This window comes from Aethalodelphis obliquidens, unplaced genomic scaffold (genome assembly GCF_003676395.1).
Source record: "Aethalodelphis obliquidens isolate GAN/ISIS:26980383/991018 unplaced genomic scaffold, ASM367639v1 scaffold101, whole genome shotgun sequence".
Lineage (NCBI taxonomy): Eukaryota > Metazoa > Chordata > Mammalia > Artiodactyla > Delphinidae > Aethalodelphis > Aethalodelphis obliquidens.
In genome coordinates, this window is record NW_020838045.1 from 536,547 (window position 1) to 560,943 (window position 24,397).

Here is a 24,397-nt window from a genome sequence, read left to right on the forward strand (position 1 = left end):
CTGTGGCTTGTGGCTTTCTCAGTGTTCCAGCATTCCTATTTGGTTCCCTTAACCCTGTCCTTACCTCTTACATAAACCCTTCAGTAAATTCAATCAGACATTTTGAAGTTAACCTTCTGTTTTCTGAGGTGATCCTGATCAATGTAGATATGATAAGAGGCCACCAAAATCGATCTTATCTTTATAAGAAAAGTCTAGAGATCCATTGAAATAGAAAGTTCTTAAAAGAGTTGTTGCTGTATTAGACTCTAATAATTAGATCATTCTATAAATATTGTTCACCAATGAGATGTAGTCTATGTGAAAAATAATTGAACCACCTCAACACACCTGAAATACGATGGTAGGGAAAAAATGGCCTAACAGCGATTTTTCAAAGTATATTTTATTTAGAAAAACAGAAAAGAGGAATTCGCACATAGTGGTTACTAGCTCCAAGCATATACCGTTTTGTTTTTTTAACATCTTTACTGGAGTATAATTGCTTTACAATGGTGTGTGTATACCATTTCTTTATGGACAAGAATGGTAATGGTTGTAAGTGGACAGAATTTTTAGTACATACCACCCTTATGCCCATCAAGGGACTTTTTCTTGTCCACTTCTCTCCATGAGTGTACCTGAAAGAGTGGCAAATGAGTATGGACTGGTGGGGATAGAAAAATCACTATGGTAGTTAGATAATTACAGGCCCCTGTTTGCCAGATGTTGGCTTTCCCTGGCATAAGAACAACCAGTAAAAACTAAAATCAGTTTTTAAAAAAAATCTACTTCAGTTTAGGCACTGTCTTAAATGGTAATCATTGAAAGAGATTTAATAGAGTATGACACTTGAACGTGAACAAAAACTTTTTTTCTTCTGAATCTTCACAACCAATCTGGAGTAGCTTTCCATTTCCCTTGGTCTTTGCTATAGAGCAAAGGGAAAAAGAAAGTCAGGATAAGCTCATGCATTGATCAGTATTATCTTAAGACAGTGAAACTGCAAACGTACTATCATCTGAGAAAAGTGCCACATCACATCTGTATTTGAATTCTTTTTTAAGATTCTTAGGACTGAGTTCATTTGGTAAACAAAAAATTATTGAGCACCTATTATGTCAGGCACTCCTTGCACCATTGGAGATCCAGCAATAACAAATGTTGCTTAAATCATAATGAGGCTGTGCAAAAAATAAATAAGCAAAGCATATGCCACGTGTTGGAAAGTATATGGAGTAAAATAAGGCAAGGGAGATGGATAAGGATTTTTGAGGAATGAGATAAAGATCCCAAAAGTAATAAATTGGTCAAACAAAGTCTCACTGAGAAGGTCTCACTTGACTTAAAACCTAAAAGAAGAGAGGAGAAAACCATGGGGATATCTTTAGAAGAGCAGTCCAGGAAAGGTCAAAGGAGTGGAAGGTTGCCACTCAGGGTGTGTGAGCCCTACGGAACATTTGATTTACTTAACCTTTTAGTTTAGGGAACGGGTTTTCAACTCCATCACTACTGATATATTTGGACAGAGAATTGTTTTTTTATGGGGGCTGTCCTGTGTGTTACAGGATATTTACCAGCATTCTGGGTTCTACCCATTAGAAGCCAGCTTGTTGAGACAACTAAAAATGTCTTCGGATATTACCAAATGTCTCTTGGGGAGCAAAACTGTCCCGATTGAGAACCACTGACTAGAAGTCAACATAAATAACAAAGGCCAAATATATTTTTCTTTAATTGCATAGCCATCATCTGCTTGGCCTGTAAAAAGAATAAATTCTTTGAATAGATTCTTTTGCCTCACTACATACTCAGTTTGGTTAGGTCAAGTGGAAAGCACTTCATGACAGATGGCTCTTCTGGTCCCAAGATGGTACTTATTTTTCTAGCCATTCCTCCTGTGTTTCACTACATATGTTTTCTCTAGCCATGACAAGGATTCAGAGTTCAGCTGTAGCCATTACGGTGCGTTAGGCTGGACCTCGTTAATGTATATTCTTCCAACCATATGTGCCTTTGTAGGTCAGGGAAGCAGTGTCAGAAAAAGGTTCTGAGCAGAGGCAGAACTCTTCACTCCACCACGCAACCCTGTCACCCCCTAGCATCTTGGAAAGCTCAAGGTGCTTGGAAAGCTCAGAGGCAAAATCTGGACCGACAAACTGAATACTTAAAACAGCAGTAACCATTCACAAGAGATTATTTTCAAAATTTGGGGTGATAGACCTCTGTAAAGCCCAGAATCTAAGAGACATGTTGATTTTTTCAAAGAACCAAAAAATTGTCCCCTGGGTAACAATAATCACAAAGAAGATAAGGGATATATATGTATGCCTACCTACACACAAACACAATTTCCATTAAAATCCTGATTCATTTTGGATACATAGAGACAAAAGGTGACATAATTTTGATAGTCTCATGTTAAACATATTCATTTGAAAGTTGTATTCAGTAAACTTTAAAAAAAAATTCCCTTATATCCCCAAACCTGGATCTTATCCTTCCTTTCCTCATTGTATTTGATGTTTAACTTTTTACTTAAACAAACTATTGCAAAATAAGTATTATTATTTTATGATTATGTATTTTTAATTTATGTAAATGGAATTTTTCACTGAGCCTTATTTTTAGGATTCATCTGCATTGCTACATGCATTTCTAATCACTTGTTTCTAAATATCGCGTAACGGTCATTCTGAAAGTTTTTTTTACTATACGCTCTCCCAGTGAGGCACGCAGTGGTAGCCTCCAATGTTGTACAAATAATAAAGCAATGTACATCACCCTGCATGTCTCCTCATGGACCTACAGAAGGATTTTCCTGGGAAATATGCATAGAAAAATGGCTGGATCATAGGTCACATATATTTAGTTTGATAATGTAGTGCCTGATTGCTCTCCAGAATTTGTACCATTAGGACAATAACTCCATACCCTCACTCAAACCTGGCATTATCTAGCTGTCTAAATGTTGCCAATCTGTTATTATTACAAATTCCTATTAATTCACTGCTGTTTTAATTAACATTTTTGTGATTAACTGTGAGCAGCTCTACCAACGCTAATTTCACTTTTTGGATTTCCTGTTCTGGAAATTGTTCACTTATCTATTAGAGATTATGTGTTTATATTTGTAGCAGTTTCTTGCATAATTTAGATACCAATTACTTGTCTGTTTTAGACATCGTAAATATCATGTGTTATATCACTCCTCAAAAACCATGTCCATGGTAATTGAAACAGAAATCTTTAGCTGTGATGTAATACAAATGATCAAAAATGTCACTTTCTGTGCTTTCTATTCAGTAAACATGCAATAGTCATCTATTAAGTGTTGAACTCTAGGGAAGAGATTTAGTCCCACTTAGTCTCACTCACCAAAGGGTTTTATTTGAGGAAAGAGAACCATAATTGTAATTACAGGCAGAAATAAGTGAAAGAAATTTCAAAACACTAAAATGCGAATATAGGAATTGAAAAAATATGTATTCATGAAGATCAGCTTTGCTGAAGTTATGAGTCTAGGGAGAACAACTCTTCATTCTTCTGTGAGAGATGGAATCAGCCTTTTCACCCCTCTGAGCTCTACTGTTGAATTTTCTAGGTGTTTTCCTAGTGGAGATGTCAGCTCCTTAATCTTTATTAATAAGAGCCTTTATTGAGACAGACACCGTCTTAGAAGCCAGTGATGTGGATATGACTAAGAAACATATCCTGCCTTGGGGGCTTCCCTGGTGGCGCAGTGGTTGAGAGTCCGCCTGCCGATGCAGGGGACACAGGTTCGTGCCCCGGTCCGGGAAGATCCCACATGCCGCGGAGCGGCTGGGCCCGTGAGCCATGGCCGCTGAGCCTGCGCATCCGGAGCCTGTGCTCCACGACGGGAGAGGCCACAACAGTGAGAGGCCCGCGTACCGCAAAAAAAAAAAGAAAAAAGAAACATATCCTGCCTGAAGAAGGTTACAGCAAAAAAAAATCTAGACACCCTTCTTTTCACGTACTGTGTATGAACATCCTGAGCTTTCTTTTATTCAAACTATTTAACTCTGAAATTCCATAGCTGTTCTTTCTGATTTGTATTCTGCATATCTTAGCGTCACCCGTTATAGCATTAACAATTGTTCATTTAAATTCTGTACTTGTTTCATTTAATATAGCTAAGTCCCATAAGGCAATGGTATAGATATATTTAGAGAGTTGAGAAAAGGTAGATAATAAATATAAACTGGATGGCTCTATCACGACCTGGAAACAGTGTATTGATGCAATCAGATTTTCGTTTAAAACTGATTACTCAAACTACAGTGTGAGAAATGTGTTTGGCTTATTTGGGTGGAGTAGTGGTAAGATCAGTGTAGGAGAGCAGATATGAATATCTTAGTAAGGCAGAGGAGTAAAAGTGGCCTTTACTATGGAAATACTAGCATGATGGAGCAAAGTTCTCACAAAGTCTATGATTAGGAGGAAGAATTTAAAAAATTCATTTATAGTTTGTCTAGGTTAGGGTGGGCTATCATTGATGACTTGCAATTTTGTCAGCTGATGTCAAGCGTTATACCATGCATAGTTTGCTCAGGCTGCCATAACAAAATACTACAGACCGGGTAAATTAAATAAGAGAAATTTATTTTCTCACCGTTCTGGAGGCTGGAAGTCCAAAATCAAGCTGCCAGCAGGGTTGGTTTCTGGTCAAGCATCTCTTCCTGGCTTGCAGACTTCTGCCTTCTCACTGTCTCTTCACATGGCCTTTCCTCTGTGCAAATGTGGAGAGAGAGATCTCTGGCATCTCTTCATCTTCTTTTAAGCACAAGAGTCCTATCAGATTGTGGCCCCACCCTTATGATCTCATTTAACCTTAATTATCTCCTTAAACGCCGTCTCCAGGGCTTCCCTGGTGGCGCAGTTAGTTGAGAGTCTGCCTGCCGATGCAGGAGCCTGTGCTCCGCAACGGGAGAGGCCACAACAGTGAGAGGCCCGCATACCGCAAAAAAAAAAAAAAAAAAAAAAAAAGCCCTGTCTCCAAATGCAGTCACCTTGAAGGTGAGGTCTTCAACATATGAATTTTGTGGGAATACAGTTCAGTCCATAACATCCCAGGGTCAACATATCTTTTATGACTGGAAAAAGCAAGTTAAAAGTGTGGATATTTTCCCCTAGTCTGTGAGTTTTCTTTTCACTTTCTTGATGGTGTCTTTGAAATATTTTCATTTTATTAAGTCCCATATATTAACTTCTTTTATCACTTGTAACATTTGGTTTTACATAAAACAGAATTTGCTAATATAAATAGTAGTTTATGACTGTATAGTCAGAAAACCACATAAGTGATTCAAATTAGTTTTACTTATATTAAAGGTTCTATCGGCCAAAATTTTGTTCAGCTATATAAAATAGAAAACATAAATAACAGTATATCAAATATAATATTTTATTTGTTCCAGGTTTCTGATGGGTTCAGAACATTTCCAAAATTTTTTTTTTTTTTTTTTGCGGTACGCGGGCCTCTCACTGTTGTGGCCTCTCCCGTTGCGGAGCACAGGCTCCGGACGCGCAGGCTCAGCGGCCATGGCTCACGGGCCCAGCCGCTCCGCGGCATGTGGGATCCTCCCGGACTGGGGCACGAACCCGCGTCCCCTGCATTGGCAGGCAGACTCTCAACCACTGCGCCACCAGGGAAGCCCCCAAAATATTTTTTAACCAACTCAGACAACAGAATTGCTGATTGGTTGTTGGAAGGGATCTTGCCTACATTCCCCAGTCACCTAGAGCCCAGAACAAAGATCTGGCCAAATCCCTGCCCAAACGCATTACACCAGGGAACCTTGACCCCATGTTTCTGTTTCAACATGCCACTTAAGAAAAATAGCATCAGAAATACCACTGATGAGAGCAGTAGTAGGGTATCAACCTGCCAGCAGAAAGCAAGACAGCAGGTTTAGTTACTATATAGCAACTCTATTAATAGAGTTAAGATTCCAAAGAACACAGGGTTATATATCAACAAGGCCAATAACAGCATGTGCTCTTTTTGACCAGTTTGGTTTATGCAACCACAGTGGAGCTGGGGATGGGATTATCTTCATTAAAACATGCACATGTTTGCACACATCATTGCTGGGAGAATTAAGTGATGTCTATGTGACTTCACTGAAAGCACCAGAATGTCCACAGAGCAGGTCAGTAGCAAAGAATCCACCTTCTGGAAGAAAAAAAGCAACAGATTTAGAAGAGATATTTCTACTATATTAAGAGTCAGAATTCCTTTTTTTTTTTTTTTTTTTTTTGCGGTATGCGGGCCTCTCACTGTTGTGGCCTGTCCCGTTGCAGAGCACAGGCTCCGGACGCGCAGGCTCATCGGCCATGGCTCACGGGCCCAGCTACTCCGCGGCATGTGGGATCTTCCCAGACTGGGGCACAAACCCATGTCCCCTGCATCGGCAGGCAGACTCTCAACCAGTGCACCACCAGGGAAGCCCAGGATTCCCATTTTTTTAAAATATAGAGCTTGTTAATCAATGAAGCCAATATCAATCCATCCATCGGGTACTTGAATATGGTAACCTTTCATTAGCTTAGTTTATACAAACCCAGTGTAGCTGAGGAAAGAATTAATTTGACATGAACTTCACCAATTCAGATTATATGAAGGGCAGTTCTCCAAAGGAAAGCTGCAATGCAGTTCATTAAAACAATGGGAATGATTCTGAGCAGTTAAAGCTAATGATGTCCACTAGAGTCCATCTTTAGCTCAACTTACTGAAAACCAACCTACTGAAAGTGAATTTTCCAAATGAGTCATTAAATGAATGGCCAATTTGCAAATGCCTACATTGCAAAATTATCAAGTTTCCTAAAACCAATGACCAAATAAAAAGGCATACCAAAAATGGTTATAAGAACAATGTTAATGTCCATTATCAGTGTATGAAGATGAAAAACATTATTCTGAACACTAAATACATTCAGAAAGAATTTCACCATGATAAAAAGTTCAACATATTATGTAAATATGAGTCTATTTTAACTGTTAGTGTTCAAATGCTATTTCATATTTTAAAAATCTTTAAACATTTCAGCATTCAAATATAGTATTTTATTTATTTTTAATTTATTTTTGGCTGCATTGGGTCTTTGTTGCTGCGCACGGGTCTTCTCTAGTTGTGGCAAGCAGGGGGGCTACTCTTTGTTGCGGTGCACGGGTTTCTCATTGCAGTGGCTTCTCTTGTTGTGGAGCACGGGCTCTAGGCACGCGGGCTTCAGTAGTTGTGGCTCATGGGCTCTAGAGCAGACTCAGTAGTTGTGGCGCACGGGCTTAGTTGCTCCGCGGCACGTGGGATCTTCCCGGACCAGGGCTCGAACCTATGTCCCCTGCACTGGAAGGCAGATTCTTAACCACTGCGCCACCAGGGAAGTCCCTAGTATTTTAATTTAATCAATTTACTTTAAATCTGTCTTGCAAATTCACATATGTATCACCGATAAATATTGGCTTTGAGGAATTAATTACATGATTCAATAAGAATCATCCTTAATAGGCAAATTCATTTCTCTTCTGCAAACCTTTGAAACTTACATTAATTTTGCATCAGTTTGCAGTATTTCCAACATTTTTTATTCACAAAACAAAATTACAGCATTTCCTAAGTGACTCCATAGTTGCAAGGAGTTTTAGACCTGGGGGGTATCTTTTGGTTAAATGATCCATTTATTAACTAAATGACAAATTTAATTTAGCTAAATGAATATACACGTTTAAACTAGTTATTTAAAATTCTACTTCACTTTAGATGCTTTCATTGAAACTGAGTTATTTTATTTTATTTAAATTAAAAGAAAAATGGTGAGATTCCTGCTATTCTGGCATTCTTGACAGTAGGCACTCAGACCACATCATCAAGAATCTTTAGGTTCCCAATTTATCTATGTTGGTTTAATTCTCAGAATATCTCCCTTCAAATAGTAGCCCTAGATGTGAAACCACTGGTTCCCCAAACCAGCAGCACCAACATCACCTATGCACTTGTTAGAAATGCAGAATCCCAGACCCCACTCCAGATGTACTGAATCAGAAACTCTGGGGACAGAGGAGGGGCTCAGTGTCTAAGTTTTAACAAGCCTCCCAGGTGATTATAATGCATGCTAACATCTGACAGTCACCATAACTGCATGTGAAATAACACTTACTGTGCATTTTAACACAAGAGGATCCTTTTTTGACCACTGAAGTTTCAGAGCTTCCAGAGCGGCCAATATCACTTCCTCCTATCATTCTAGGAGCCTAAAGTGTGCATGCAGAAACCGCCACATGTATTAGTTCCTTCAGCTCTCTTTTGCTTTGTGAGCTCCTTGTTATTCTCAGAGAATATTTTTACTAATGGATCATCTCCTGTCATATCTTGGACCAATCATCCAAACAGCTATCTTGGGATGAGTAGACTTTCTCGGGGAGCCTCTTTTCTTTTAGAGGTTTGAAGACCACTCATTGTGTCTGTAATGAATTTACTGCTGAGCTGGCCTGGATGGGGGAAAAATTCCTGAGGCCCCTTGCACTTGGCTTGAAACATGGGAAAAGCAATCTTTCTCCTCTTACAAGTGTGGAGGAAATGCCTGTCAGGGTGGCAAGTCTTTCAGCCATCTTTCACCTCAACTCTTTTATATTGCTTAGTTGAGTGACGGGTTAATGTCTGCAGAACCAGTTTTGGTCCAGTTACTTTGCAAGGTCATCCACCACTCACTTTAGAATACAGGGGTACTTGGCAGGTACAGATTCAGCCTTTGGAATCTCCAACAAACTCTCATGTAAGAAAAACTGCTGCTTTCAACATCCAGTTCAATGCAGGTTTTCAGGGATATGTTTGACCCACAATGTCTTCACTCATAACACCTTTACCTATAGGCAATACAGGTAGATGCATCCTCTCCAAGAGTGAGGAAACGGGCCTAGGGCAAGCACAAAGCAGTAGTGGCTACATACTGATGTGGCCTAAGATTTACCGTCAAGAAAGGGTTTACCTGCCAAGAAGGACATGGGGTAGGCACCTTCATCTGGTGTGAAACCTCCTCCTTGCAGTTAAGAGTACAGACTTGGGGTCCTGCTTTTCTAGGTTCCAATCTGAGCTCTGCCACCTAATGGCCCTGAGGCTTCAGAAAGCAATTTAATTCTGATCGCCACTACTGAATTTTGGTAGACGGCGGATACTTCAATGTTCTCCATGCAGTGAGCTGAAATGAGATGATAAACATAAAGCCTTAGTATAACTCTTGGTACATAACATAGTAGTTCTCATTAATAGTTATATTAAACAAACAGCAGCCTCAGGTGGGTGGACTAGAGCAGTAGTTCTCAAGAGGTGATCCTGAAACCAGCAGTGATCCTGAAACCAGCAGTGGCATAGCCTAGAATCTTCTTAGAAAGCAAATCCTCAGGGGTCCCACTCAATCAGACAATCCAGTAGGGATCAGTAACCTGAAAATTCTAGCCTAAAAAACTATTTTTTCATACTTCTCTCTCTTTAGAAGTAGAGCACCCTTCTCAATGGCATACTCAGATCTTTCCATAGAGTAGTGATTCTCAAAGTGTGGTCCCTGATCAGCATCAGCTAAACAGTGGTTAGAGATGCAAATTCTCAACCTCACCTACAGAGACCTACCTCAACAAACTCAGAGGGTGAGGTTGGGACAACCAATCAGATTTAACAAACCTGCCAGGGATTGAATGCCTGCCCAGGTTTGAGAACACTTCCCTGGATCACTGGTTCTCAATACTTTTTGCAAAATGGAATCCCCAGATGATTCTGATTAATTTGACATGAGATAGGAACTGGGAAACAAAAATTTTGAAAGCTACCTTGAGGATTCTAATATGCAGGAAGTTTGAGAACCACTGCTCTAGCCTGCGCTGCCCAACTTTACCAAAGGGGGCAGGAGCAGACCTCACCTCTTCAGAAATCTCAAGAGGAGACCTCACACTGACCCCAAATGGGTTATGTGCTCACCTCTACTTCAAATATTTTGGTAAGGGGGATAGAGGATTGATCGATAGAACCTCTGCATTCTCACCCTTAGTGTGTGGGGAAGGGTGAACTACATTAAAATAACTTAGAATTAAATTCACGGTGATTGGTTCCTAAAAGTGGAATTGTAAATTTGGGGACAGGGTAGTTCTAATAGCAAACAACAAATATGCAGTTAAATAAATGTTTGGGCGGAATTTTTGTTGCCAAATGTTTTGTTAGTATTTTCTACTTGTCTGTTCCACTTATGCTTTCAATGATTATCATGGTTGTATTCATCTTTTCTTCCTGATTGTGAAGTAAAGTTCAAAGTTACTTTTTCTAGAAAAATATTTGTTTTCCGAATTATTAATATAGAATTGCATAAGGACTTGTCACATTTTTTCAATTTCTCATATATTCTGGTCACAATAATTTTGTAATTCATACACTCATTCCATCTTCTGTCAGGTTAAATTTGTTGTACATGCTGAAGTCTTGACTGTATTCTCATATATGTTACCAATATAAAAATTATCACCAGAAATATTTAAAAGTATTCTTAGAAGTTGAAATCAATTGAAGTAGACAAAAGTAGGTATTTAGGCATAAAAAATTTAGAAAGTAATCAAGATAACTATTTTATAGGTGTGTTGATAATCGTGACTGTATATATTAGTAAGCACTGCAAGGTAACTGAAACATTAGGTACAAAGAATTGATACAATGGCAAAATTTTAAAATTATCCAGAGTTATAAAACTATACACATATAACAAAAATATAAATTATATATGAAAAAAGGTACCACACATAAGAATATGAATTTATAAATTCTGCTGTAAAAATTCAAAATTGGCAGGCCTGAGTTGCTAAAAACCAGTATCTGGCAGAGGTCTTCAGTACTAAGGATGGATCTGCTCCACTCAGCCCTTAGATGTCCACTGGGACAGGAATCTTTGTATGCCTGAGGCTTTGGACCACACCACACAGTTGATCCAGGTATCAATGTGATTTGGGGGCAGTGTCTGCTTGTTTAGGCCTGGGGCTATACACCACACTGTATCATTTTGACCTCTGTCACGCTGGGGCTAGAGAAGGAGGAGCTAAGGTCAGTCATGGGGACTCTCCACGCCTAAGTGACCAAGGTTAGGGGGATCTTACCTGGTTGGCAACACTTGCACACGTGGTCACACATCAGCTCTGGGAGGATTCAGCTCAGTGAATGGGACTCCACTGAACAGGATGACTGGAGGGTTCTGTCTAGTTTCTCCTGGATTCCTCTTTAACGCCCCATTTCACTTTGCTACTTTTAATAAGTATTCTTTTGCTGCCATAAACTGGAAGCATAAGCTTAACAGCTTTTCTGAGGTCTGTGAGTCCTTTCAAAGAAACACTGAACCTGAGGGTGGTCTTGGAGACCCCAGACAGTCCGATGAGTAAATGATGTCCTACATGGACAAGCTTTCCCCAACTCTAATTACATGAGAATAAGCATTTTGATGTGAAGTTACCCTCACTGAAATCCCTCAGGCCGTCGTCTAAATCCAGGAGAAAGATACGCTGAAGGAGGCCTGACTCCATGCTCCTGATTCAACAGGCCATCATCTTGTAGGAGGACAGCCCTGGAATTCCCACAGGGCCTGACAGGACTTAGGAGTCAACTCTCTGGAAGAAAGCAGAGTAGCAGATTCAGAAGACAGAGTTCTACAATATATATTAAGTTTTGATGCCAAAGTTTAAAATAGAGATGTTTATATAGTATCAGGGTATCCAGCATCAATCCATTGGATAGGTGAACATGGCCCAATCTGGATCCGTTTGGTTTCTCCAGCACCAGCGGTGTTGGGGATGGCACTGACTCTACTTAAAGCTCATAAATGGAGATTTTTAGGAAATGCAATTGCCCAAAGTAAACCTGCAATGCAATTTTTCAACCCACTGGCAGTTTTCTGAGCAAGTAAACCTACTGATGTCCACTAGAATCCATCTTTAGCTCAACTTACAAAAAGTAAAGGTGCTTAAATTTAATTTTCCAAATGAGTAATTCTCTAAATAAGCAATCTGACAAATAACCAAATAAAACATATCAAAAAGAGATATAATAACTTTGTTAATGTCATTACTATCTAGGGATCAAAACTGGTTTTCATGTATTAAATATCTTCAGAAAAGCATATTTCAACATAACACAAGCTTCAGCATGTTAAAAATGAATCCGTCTGTTTTAATAAAATTTTTTAAATTCCATTTATGACAATTTTGTAAACCTTCTAATCAAATATAGTATATTAAATTTTTTGAATTTCCTTTTAATGTGCCTCTTACAATGTCATATTTGACTTCAATAAATATTCATTTCTAGGAGCTAAACATGTGAATCAGGAAGATCATAAAAAGATGGATTCACTTTTCTTCTGGAACTTTGAATATAGCTAAAATCAGTTAGTTGACGAAGGTGGGTAGATCATTTTTGAAGAAAACTGAAAGTTTTAGTATTTACTGACTGACGGGAGATTTACACATAATTATGTACAACTGTATGATTTTGATTTTATAAGGAAGTTTTAATCTGAATGACAAATTTAATTTATATATAAATACACACACACACACATACATTGTAACTTAATTTAAATTCCCCTTTCCTTTTGAGGCTTGAATTCAGATGTCATTATTTCTAACCATATAAACTAAAAAGTACCTCAGTGATATTCCGGCTACTCTGGCATTCCTGAAACTCAACTTCAGACCATGACATGGAATGTCTGGGTTTCAATTTCTCTGCGTTGCTCTTCTCAGGAATTCTTCCTTCTCTCAGTAGCCTCACATGTGGCATCACTGACTTTCACAGCGTGTAATCCAAAACAGCACCATTAACATCATCTTATACTTGTTGCAGTGCAAAACCAGGTTCTACCTCACACTCACATATATGTGATCATAAATTCTAGGAGTACAAGAGGGCCCAGCACTCCTGTTGCCACAGCAGCGTGCACACTGCTCTATGAGAAGCAACCAGACTCCAAATGGGAAACGCTCACTGTGTTCTGTGGAACCCAAGGGTTTCCTCATTTTTTTTTGCGGTACGCAGGCCTCTCACTGTTGTGGTCTCTCCCATTGCGGAGCACAGGCTCCGGACGCGCAGGCTCAGCGGCCGTGGCTCACGGGCCCAGCCGCTCCGCGGCATGTGGGATCTTCCCGGACCGGGGCACGAACCTGTGTCCCCTGCATCGGCAGGCGGACTCTCAACCACTGCACCACCAGGGAAGCCCCCAAGGGTCTCCTCTTGATCCTGTACTTTCGGAATCTCGCAGGCAGCCACCACCACTGCTTCCCAGCACTCCTGAGCCTTCGCATGCAGAAGCTGCTAAGGATTGGACTTCCTTCAGCTGTCTCTGGGTTTGTAACCTCCTGGTTCTTCTCACAGAAAAACGTTAATGAAGGATTATCGCCACTGCTAAGGGAGAGCCCAACGTTGAGCAGAGACCTTTGGACTAGTGAACTTCCTGGGGGAACTGCTTGTCCTCAAAAGTTTAAAGGCCACTCACTTCCTCTGCAGTGAGTGTACCGCTGAGCTGCCCTCATTGGGGCAAAGTTTCCGAAGCCTCATGAATTTGGCTTAAAACAAGGAAAAAGCACACTCTCCCCCCCTACCATGAGGATGGAGAACATTCTTGCCATGAAAAACCCTCTCCCAATATTCTTTCCACTTTTTCCACCTCAACTCATGTCTCTGGATTGTGAGGTATACTAATGCCGGCAGAACAAGTTTCGGTCAGGCCCCTGGCATATACTCCTGCACCTCACTTTAGAATGGGAGGGTACTGTGGAATCTGGGGCCAGATTCTCCTCTGAGAGGACCTGTTGCTTGCAGCATCCAAAACCATGCAGGTATTCGGGGGGTGTCTGACCCATGGAACCTTCGCTCCCAACACTTCTAATTATTGGCATGCTCTAGCAGTTTACCATCGTCCCCAAGACGTGTCGAGACATACCTGAAATTTCCAAAAAGCAGTAGTGGCTGCATACTGCTGTGGCTCACGTTTACCACGGGGAAGACGTTTACTGGCCCAGAAGGGCAGAGGACAGGCAACTCCACCTGGTGTGAAACCTGCACCTCATCGACTTCCCAAGGGCCGGTTTGGTGCCCTGCTTGGCCAGCATCCGGTCGGAGTGCACCCAGTTATTTCACCTGTGGCCTGAGGAAACTTATTTTTGCCTGGTCCTCAGTTTCTGTATTGTTAGATGGGTAATGTTTCCACGCCTTCCGCACGCAATGAAACTGAAATGAGATGAGAAACAAAACCCTTAGTATCACTCCTGGTCCGCAATATAATACATGTCATAATTAGTCCTTTACCCAAATGTGAGACTCAGTCTAAAATGGTCAACAGAGAGTGAGAAAACACAGTAGATATTCTCAAAATGCAATCCTCCCCCAAACCGTCACGAAAACAGCTTGAAACCACGGCATGGGGACGCTGCACACATCTGAAGGCTCCTCATACACAGACTTATCTGCAAGGCCACAGTTAGCTCAGAATTCTACGGGGTTTTTTCTTGTTTTGTTTTGTTTCGTCTTCATGTTTTAAAAAATTCTTGCGCTACTCTCCATTCAGAAGAAAAGCAACCTTTTCACTGGTATATTCAGACGTAAACTCATAGAGTAAAGCAGTTCTTCTCAAACTGTGTGGTCTCCCAATCAGCAAGACCTGGGCAACTATTAGAGATGCAGGTTCTCACCCCAGCCACCCAGACCTACCTAGTCAGAACTTCTGAGGGAGGCCTGGGGCACCCAAGGTGGATTTCCGCAAGCACTCCAGGGCTTCCCATGAGTGCCAGAGTTTGAGACAACGATTCGCTTCATCGAATGTCTTTAATATGATCAGAAAATAAGAAAATTTTGGACATATTGTAAAAACCACGGAAGCATGGCTTTCATTCCTAGAGAACCGATTAATTTGAATGTGATACAGCCTGAACAACAGGTGTTTTAAACTTTGGGGATAATGTGGAGTAAATCAGGGCATCGTGAGTCAAGAAGTGTCATGCCCACCTTTAGTACAGGGCATGAGCAAAAGCCTTATCTTCCTAGATACGCACAAACATCATGTAACTTATGTCCTCTCTCCTACCGCACGTACTTTGGCCTTGAGAATACAGGATTGACTCGGGCGAGCCTTGGCATCTCAACCATGCTGCTGGGGAACGGAGGGCTATCAGTGAAATTAACCAAATTACTATGTACATTACACACTCTGTAATTAATAGGTATATATTAATTAAATTTATGCTAAAATTCTATTCTGCTTTTTATTACTTGACTTCAAATTTCATTTATTTTGGTCAAATTATTTTTTAATATTTGAGCTGTGTGCTCTTCTGGTAACCTGACAGCAGGCTCACAGACATAGATCTCTAGTTTCCCAATTTGTCTCTTTAACATCCAGTTTTATAGAGTTGAAATTGGGTAAAGCCTTATATAAGTTTAAGTTGTACAAAATAATGATGTGATGTATGTATATATTGTGACATGATTACCTCAGTAAGTTTACTTATTACACATCTGTGTTGATGTTATACTCACATATTCTCCCTCAAATAGCAGCTTTACATGCTGCCTCAGTGGTTATCAGAACGTGTTACTCAAATAAGCAGCTCTGACATCACCTTTGACCATTTGTGTGGACATGCACCACCAAGCCCCACCTCAGACATACGGTATCTCTAACTCGGGGAGGAGAGCCGGGTCCAACAATCCTGCTTCCACAAACATCATGCACACTAATGTATGACAACAAAGCCACTACTCCATATGAGGTAACACTTACAAGTGTTTTCTGGAATCCAAAGGGACTTTTCTTCATGGTGTATTTTCTTAGACTATAGACCAACCCATAGCACTTCTTCAAAGCACTCCATGAGCCTTCAGACTGCTGAGCATGGGACTTCCTTCAGCTGTCTCTGGGTTTGAAACCTCCTGGTTGTTCTCAGAGAAACATTCATGAAGGATTATCTCTAAGGCTAAGTTGGAGCCCGACTTTAAACAGGCAACTTTGAACTTGTGAACTCTGTGGGGGAGCTACTTTTTCTTAGCACTTTAAAGGCCACTCACTGTGTCTGCAATGGATGTTCCGCTGAGCTGGCCTCACTGGGGCAAACTTCCCGACGCCTCTTGCACTTGGCTTGAAACAAGGAAAGGGCAGACTCTCTCCCCCTCCCACGACGCTGGAGAACATTGCTGCCATGAACAACCCTCTCCCGAACTCTGAGAACAACTTTTGGGCAGGTCCGTGCAAGCTAAAGGAGCACTCACTTTACAATACGAGGGTACTTTGGAGTCTGGGGTCAGACTCTCCCATGAGCGGAGCTGTTGCTTTCAACGTCCAAAGCCATGCAGGTATTGGCATATGTCTGACCCATGGCACCTGCGCTCCCGACGCTTTTAATTGTTGGCACGCTCAGTGCAAATTTCCATCTTCCCCAAGAGGTACAGAGGCATACCTGAAGCTACCACAAAGCAGTAGTGGCTGCACACTGCTGTGGCTCAGATTTCCCATGGGGAAGACGCTTACCTTCCAAAATAGCACAGGCCTTGCACTTCCATCTGCTGTGAAACATCCTCTTTTTTGCCTCCAAAAGCACAGGTTTTGTGTCCTGCTTTTCCAGAATCCAAGAGGAGCTCTCCCCATTTTTTCCTTTTTTCCGAAATAAATTATTTATATCTTATCCTCAGCTTCTATATTCTTAATAGCGTTTTATTTCTGTATCTTCCTAATGCAGTGAAACTGAAATGAGATCACAAATGAAAGCCTTAGTACAATTCCTGCTAAACAACACAGTAGCTTTGTTTACTTCTTTACCCAAATTTCAGACTCAGTCTAAAATGTTCAAAGGAGAGTTAGAAAATACAGTAGACATTCTCAAAATGTAATCCTCCCCGAAACAGTAGTCACATGAACAGGAGTCCTTTGAACTGCAAATTGCTAGAAGTTCCACATACACATACTTGTCTGTAAGACCTAAGTAAGCTAAGAATCCTATGTTTTTGTTTTTAAACTTTTTACGTTATTCTCTGATCAGAAAAAGAGAAACTTTTTTTACTGGCATTTTCAGACCTTAACTCATAGAATAGAGCAGTTGTTCTCAAAGTGGGTGGTCTCCTGATCAGCAAGATCTGGGCACCTGTTAGAGATGCAGATTCTTACCCCACCCTCCCAGACCTACCTAGTCACTCTGAGCACCCAAGGTTGATTTTAACAAGTACTTCATTGTTTCCCAGGAGTGCCAGAGTTTGAGAAAGCTATTTCCCTGGATCAAATGTTTTTAATGTTATCAGCAAATAGGAATCCCTTAGACATTGTCTAAAAAAGCAATTGAAGCATGGTTTTTACACCTGGAGAACCTGATTAATTTAATTGTGCAGCCTGAGCAACAGGCGTTTTAAACTTTGGTGATTCTAATGGCCAGTAAGTTAGAGAATCACGACTCAAGAATTATCATGCCCATCTTTATGGAAAGCACGAGGAAAGACCTTGTCTTCCAAGAATTCTCAGTTAAAGGCCTCACACTGATACAACCTAAGTTATGTCCTCACACTAACTCCAAGCATTTGGCCTTGGGAAGAGAGGACTGACCAGGGGAGACTTGGCATCTCACAGATGGTCTTTGAGGAAGGGTCAGCTATCAATGAAATTAATCTAGTTACTGTATATGTTACATATGTTTTAATTAATATGCATATATCAATTAGTGCTAAAATTCTATTTTCCATTTTAAGCTTTGACTTTAAATTTATTTTTTTCCATTTGACTTTCTTTTTAATGTTGAGATGTGTGCTATTGTGGTAATCTGACACCAGGCTAGCAGATCACTTATCCCTAGGTTGCCAATTTGTCTGCCTTTTTTTTTCTTCCAGTTTGATTGAGATGTAATTACCTAAAGGATTGTATAACTTTAGGTGTGCAAAATAATGATTATATATATAGTCTGTGCTGATATTATCTTCAGATATTTTCCTACAAATGGCACGCTTACATGCTGCATCCGTGGTTACCAGAGGATTACTCAAAACAGCAACTGTAACGTCACCTTTGCACTTGTGAACATGCATAACCAAACCCCACATCAGACATGTAGAATCATAAACTCTGGAAGTAGAGGAGGGTCCAGCAATCCTGTTTCCACAAACGTGATGCATAATGATGTATGAGAACCAACCACACTTGACATAACACTTACTGTGTTCTTTGGAATCCAGAGGATCTCTTCTTGATCCTTTATTTTCTTAGACTCTAGACCAGCCCACACCACTTCCTCCCGGCACGCTACGAAGCTCCAGTGCGCATGCGGAAACTGCCCAAGATGGGACTTCCTTCAGGTATCTCTGAGTTGGTAACCTCCTGTGCTCTCAGAGAAAACATTAATGAAGGATTATCTCCAATGATAAGGTAGATCCCAGCTTTGAACAGGGATCTTTGGACTAATGAACTTTCTGGGAAAACTCCTTTTTGTTAGAAGTTTAAGGCCACTCACTGTGTCTGCAATGAGTATACTGCTGAGCTGGCCTCACTGGGGTACATTTTTGAAAGCCGCTTGCACTTGGCTTGAAATAAGTGGAAAGCAGACTCTCTCCTCCTCGCATGAGGCTGGAGAACATTCCTGCCATGAACTCTCTCCTGATAGTCTTTCCGCTTTTTCCACCTCAACTCTTTATGTCTCTGGGTTGAGAGATAAGCAAATACCTGCAGAACCACTTTTTGTCAGGTCCTTGGCAGGATAAAGGAGCACCTCACTTTAGAATAGGAGGGCGCTCGGCATGGATCGTTTTGGCCTTTGGAATTTAGGGCCAAGCTCTCCTATGAACAGAGCTGTTGCTTTCAACATCCAGAGCCATGAAGGTATTCAGGGGTGTCTGAGTACATCCACTCCAACACTTTTAATTACTGGCACACTTGGTGCATTTTTACATCTTCCCCAAGAGGCTACCACAAAGCAGTAGTGGCTGCATACCGCTGCGGCTCAGCTTTTCCATGGAGAAGAAATTGACCGGCCCAGAAGGGCAGGGGCCAGTCACCTTCATTAGGTGTGAAACGTCGTTCTCATCATCTTCAAGAGCACAGGTTTTGGGACTTACTTTTCTAGTTTTCAACTGGAGCTCAGCCACTTTTCTCCTGAGGCCTGAGGGACTTTATTTCTGACCCTCAGTTTCTTTTTTGCCAGAAGGGAAATATTTCAGTATCTTCCACATGCAGTGGAGCTGAAATGAGATGAGAATTATAAAGCTTTAGTACATCTCCAGGTACACAATACAGAAGCTGTTAGTAGTCATGTTAATATCACCCAGTCTAAAATTTTCAAAGGAGAGTGTATAATTTACCTCAGTAGTTCTACAAATGTGATCCACCCAACATCAGCACTGGCATAACCTGTAATCTTTTTAGAAATCAAATTCCCAGGTGGCCCTTATGTGCAGGCCTACCTGGAAGACCTCAGTAGCCTAAAATTCTATTCTTTAAAAACAAAACAAAAAATCCTCTTATGTTACACTGTCATCATTAGCAGTGCAACTTTTTCACTGGCATATTCAGATTTTACCTCGTAAGAGTGGAGCAGTGGTTCTCAAAATATGGCCCCCAGAGCAGCAACACCTGGGCACTTGGTAAATATTCCAATACTCAACCCCACTCACCCAGACCTATACAGTCAGTGAGTCCAAGGGAGTAGTATGGTCAACCAATGTGGATTATAACAAGCACTCCATTAATTCCAATGAATGCCATACTTTGAGAAACCTATTCCACTGATGACTTGTTTTCAATATTATGTACAAACATGAATCCCCTGGGGATTCTTTTAGAACTGATACAATGGTTTTCACAGTTGGAAATTCTCATTAATTTGAGGTGTGGTGTGCCCTCATTGGCAGGTGTTTTAACCTTTTACCTGGACATTATCATGTGCAGTTAGTTTGTGAACCACTGCCTTAGGCCTAACCTGTACAACTTTACCAAGTAACGTGGGAAAAGACTTAGTCTTCCTAGAAATCTCAGGAAAAGACCTCATATCACCCTAACATGGTTATGTGCTCAGCCCAACTCCAAGCTCTTTGGTCTGGGGGACAGAGGATTGTTTGATGGACTCTATGCATCCTCATTTATAGCACGTGGGGTAGTGTCAGCTCCTCTTAAGCAACTCGTCCTGAAAATCAGGATGAATAGTCCCTAAAGGGGATTTATAAACTGAACAGAGAGGGAGAGTCAACAGTAAGTGTCTAATTAAATAACTGCTTCATAAGAATGCTTATTGCCATGTTTTTGTTAGTATGTTCTAGCTTGCCTACCTGTTTGCATTTTGTTTATGCTTTCAGTGGATAAACCTGACTTATCATGACTACATTATCTTTAGTTCTCAACTGTGAAGCAAAACCTAAATTCCTTTTTTTCTTTTTTAAGTTAATGATACAGAATTACAAAAACATAATATTTTTCAATTTCTTGCATATTACTATCGCTATAATTTTTAAATTTATATAAATGCTTATTCTCTTTCTCTCATGTTAATTTTGTTGAACATGCTGAAGGCTTCCTTATTTTCTCATTTAACAGTGTGAATATTATCACCCCTAATATTTAAAAGCTTTCTCACAAGTTCAAATCGATTTCAGCAGACAAATTAAGAATTAAGGCTTAGCAATATTAGAAGGTAATCAGGATAAATCTTTTGTATACATATAAATAATTATGATTTTAATTATTTGTAAACAAAACCAGACAAGAAAACTTTACTATAATTAATACAAATATTTTATAAGGAGGCAAAATTAAAAATACAGTTTTATAACAGTTTTTTTATAACAGTTTTATAACGTTTTCATTCACAACAAAACTGTTGAAGAAATTATATATGATAAAAGATACCATACATAAAATAACAATAATTTACAAACTGTGCTGTAACGGGTTCCAACTCAGCATGCCTGGGTTGCCTAAAGCGCCCACACACCGAAGCTCTTTAGGACTAGCCCTCCTATGGCTCCTTGGAGATAAATCTGGGTCCTGGGACTCTCCTGCCTGATAAGAGTGTCCGTGTACACCTGAGACTTTGGGCCACCCCAGATAGTTTATGCTAACGATGTGATTTATGATGAATGTCTGTTTTTGTTTCCCTGAGGCTTTGGGTCTTGCTGTGTCAGTCTGATCTCTGGATGGGGCTGGAGACTGAGTAGTAAGAGCTTTCATGGAGATGATCCATGCTATGTACCAAGGACTGAGTCAGCTCATCGTATTGGCAATAACTTGTATGTGTGGCCACACATCAGTCTGGGAGAACTGATCACTTTGTGATTCCACTTGAATAGGACAATGGGAAGCTTGCAGCTGCTCTCTCCTGGATTCCTCTCTATATGACCTTTTCCTTTTTTGTTCATTATAATTTGTATTCCTTTGCTGTAATATACTGTAACCATGAGTATAACAGCTTGTCTTGGTTCTGTGAGTTATGGTAATGAATAGTCAAACCTGAAGGTGGTCACAGACTCCCAACATAACAATGAATAAATGACATCTGAAGTGGACATGCTTTATCTACTCAAAAAGGCATGGAAATTACTAATTGTGTATCAGTCCTCACTTAAACTCCCCATACAGTCTCCTGAAATACAGAACAAAGATATGCTGAGGTAGCAATGACCTCATGCTCCTGCTTCAATATACCATCTTATTCTACACCAGCAGCATTTGATTCTCCAGAGGTCAGGACGGTAGCAACAAACTGACCTCCTGGAAGAATCAAGGGAGCAGATTTAGAAGAGCTATTTCTAGTATGTTAATAACATTAGGAATACAAAATTTTTTTTTAAAAAATTCATTTTATACATTATGGTAGCCAATATCAATCAATCCTTCAGGCAGTTGAATAGAGCACTCCTTTCAGTCAGCTTAGTTTATACAGTCCCAGTGGATCAAGGCATAGGATTATCTTCACATAAACTTCATCAGTTGAGATTTCTGAAGGACAAATGCTAAAAGGAAACCTATAATGCAATTTTCCAACGCACTGGAAAATTATTCTGGGCAGTTAAAGCTACTGATGCCCACAAGAGTCCATCTTTAAATCAATTTACTGAAATTCAATTGTACTGAAATTGAATTTCCTAAATGAGTATTTCCCAAATTGCCAAAATTCACTTTGCTAAATATTCAAGTTCCCTAATAACCAATGATCAAATATAAAGACACACCAAAATGGTTATAAGAGCACATCAAAAATATCTGAAGCCAGCAAAAAAAATCTGAAGACAAGAAATATTTTTCTGAATATTAAATATAATCAGAAAGCATATTCCACCATGAAACCAATTTTAGCATTTTTATGTATTAATGATTCAATTTTAACTGTTTATTTTTAAAATTTCATTTCCTTTTCTTGTTTTTTTAAAACCTGTTATTATTCAAATATAGTTTTTAATTTAATCAATTTCCTTTTTTATCTACCTTGCAAAATCTCATATGCATCACTAATATATAGTACTGATTTTAAGAAAGTAATCACATGATTCAGAAAGACTCATCTTTCCCAGGCAGATTCATTTCTCTTCCACAAACTTATGAAACTTTCTGCAAACTGCTAATGAATGCATCTCTGTCATTTTTATACAAAAAAATTAAAATTTAGCTTTTCCTCAGTGACAGGATAATTGGCACTGATTATGAATTTTTGTATGTTTTGTTATATAATTATTTTATTAATGAAAATGTTCATTTAGTTTAAAGTCCATGTTCATTTTAATTAACTTTCATTTAGAATTCTGCTTTGCTTTGGATGCTTTCACTTGAAATTCAATTAGTTAATTTAATTTAAATTAAAAGAAAGCACACGGTGAGATTCCTGCTATTCTGGCATTCCTGACCTAACTGCTCAGATTCTATCATCAGGAATCTCTAAGTTCCTGTATTATCTGTGTTGCTTTTATTCTCAGATGATCTTACTTCAAATAGTAGTCCTTAATGCTCAACTAGTAGTTCTCAGAGTGTGGTCTCCAAACCAACAGCATCAACATAATCTATGCCCTCGTCAGAAGTGCAAATCCTCAGCCTCAACTCCAGATCTATTCAATCAGAAATTCTAAGGGTAGAAGGGGTTGGGGGAGGGGGGGGGTCCAGCCATGTGAGTTTCAACAGCCTTCTATGTGATTACGATGTATGGTAATGTTTGAGAACCAACCAAAATCCCATATAACACTTGGTGTGCTGTTTTGACACGAGAGCATCCTGTCTTGACCCCTGACATTTTGGAGACTCCAGAGCAGCCAATATTACTTCATCCCATCATTCTATGAGCCTTAAGTGTGCATGCAGAAACCAGCACATGTATGACTGCCTTCAGCTGTTTCTTGAGTGGTAACCTTCTGCTTGTACTCAGAGAAAAATTTAATAATTCAAATAAAAATCTCCTAAAATTCAAGTAAGTTTCCTAAATTTCATGCAGGGATCTTTGGACTAGTGGATTTTCTCTTGGAGCCTCTTTTCTGTAGACGTTCAAAGGTCATTCACTGTATCTGCAACGAGTTTACTACCAAGCTGGCTTCACTGGGGGCAAGCTTTCTGAAGCCTCTTGCACTTGGCTTGAAACAAGGGGAAAGCAGACTTTCTCCCCCTCACATGAGGCTGGAGAACACTGCTGCCATGAAGAACCCCCTAGCAATATTCTTTCCACTTTTTCCACCTCATCTCTTTTATGTCTCTGGGTTGATAGATAAGCAAATGAATGCAGGACCACTTTTGGTCAGGCCCTTGGCACGATAAAGGAGCACCTCACTTTAGAATAGGAGGATACTTGGCATGAATGGCTTTGGTCTTTGGAATGTGGGGTCAGACTCTCCTATGAGCAGAGCTGTTGCTTTCAACATCCAGAGCCATGCAGGTATTCAGGGTGTGTCTGACTACATCCACTCCCAACACTTCTAATTACTGGCACACTTGGTGCATTTTTCCATCTTTCTCAAGAGGTGTGGAGACATGCCTGAAGGTACCACAAAGCAGTAGTGGCTACATACTGCTGTGGCTCAGATTTACCTTATAGAAGAGGTTTGCCCACTCAGAAGGACATGGGGTAGGCGCTTCCATGTGATGTGAAACCTCCTCCTCATTGTGTTTAGAAGCACAGGTTTTTCTAGTTTCCCATCTGAGTTCTGCTACGTATTTGCCCAGGGGCCTCAAGCAAAATATTTAATTCTGACCCTCAGTTTCTTTATTATTAGACTAGAAATATCTGAATACCTTCCTCATGTAGTGAAGCTGAAATGAGATGAAAATACTAAGTTGCAGTACAGCTTTAGTATGAGCACACAACACAGTAGACAACATGACTATTCATACTGACCAAATGTCATCTCAAAATGTGATCAATAAAAAGCAATAGTGACAT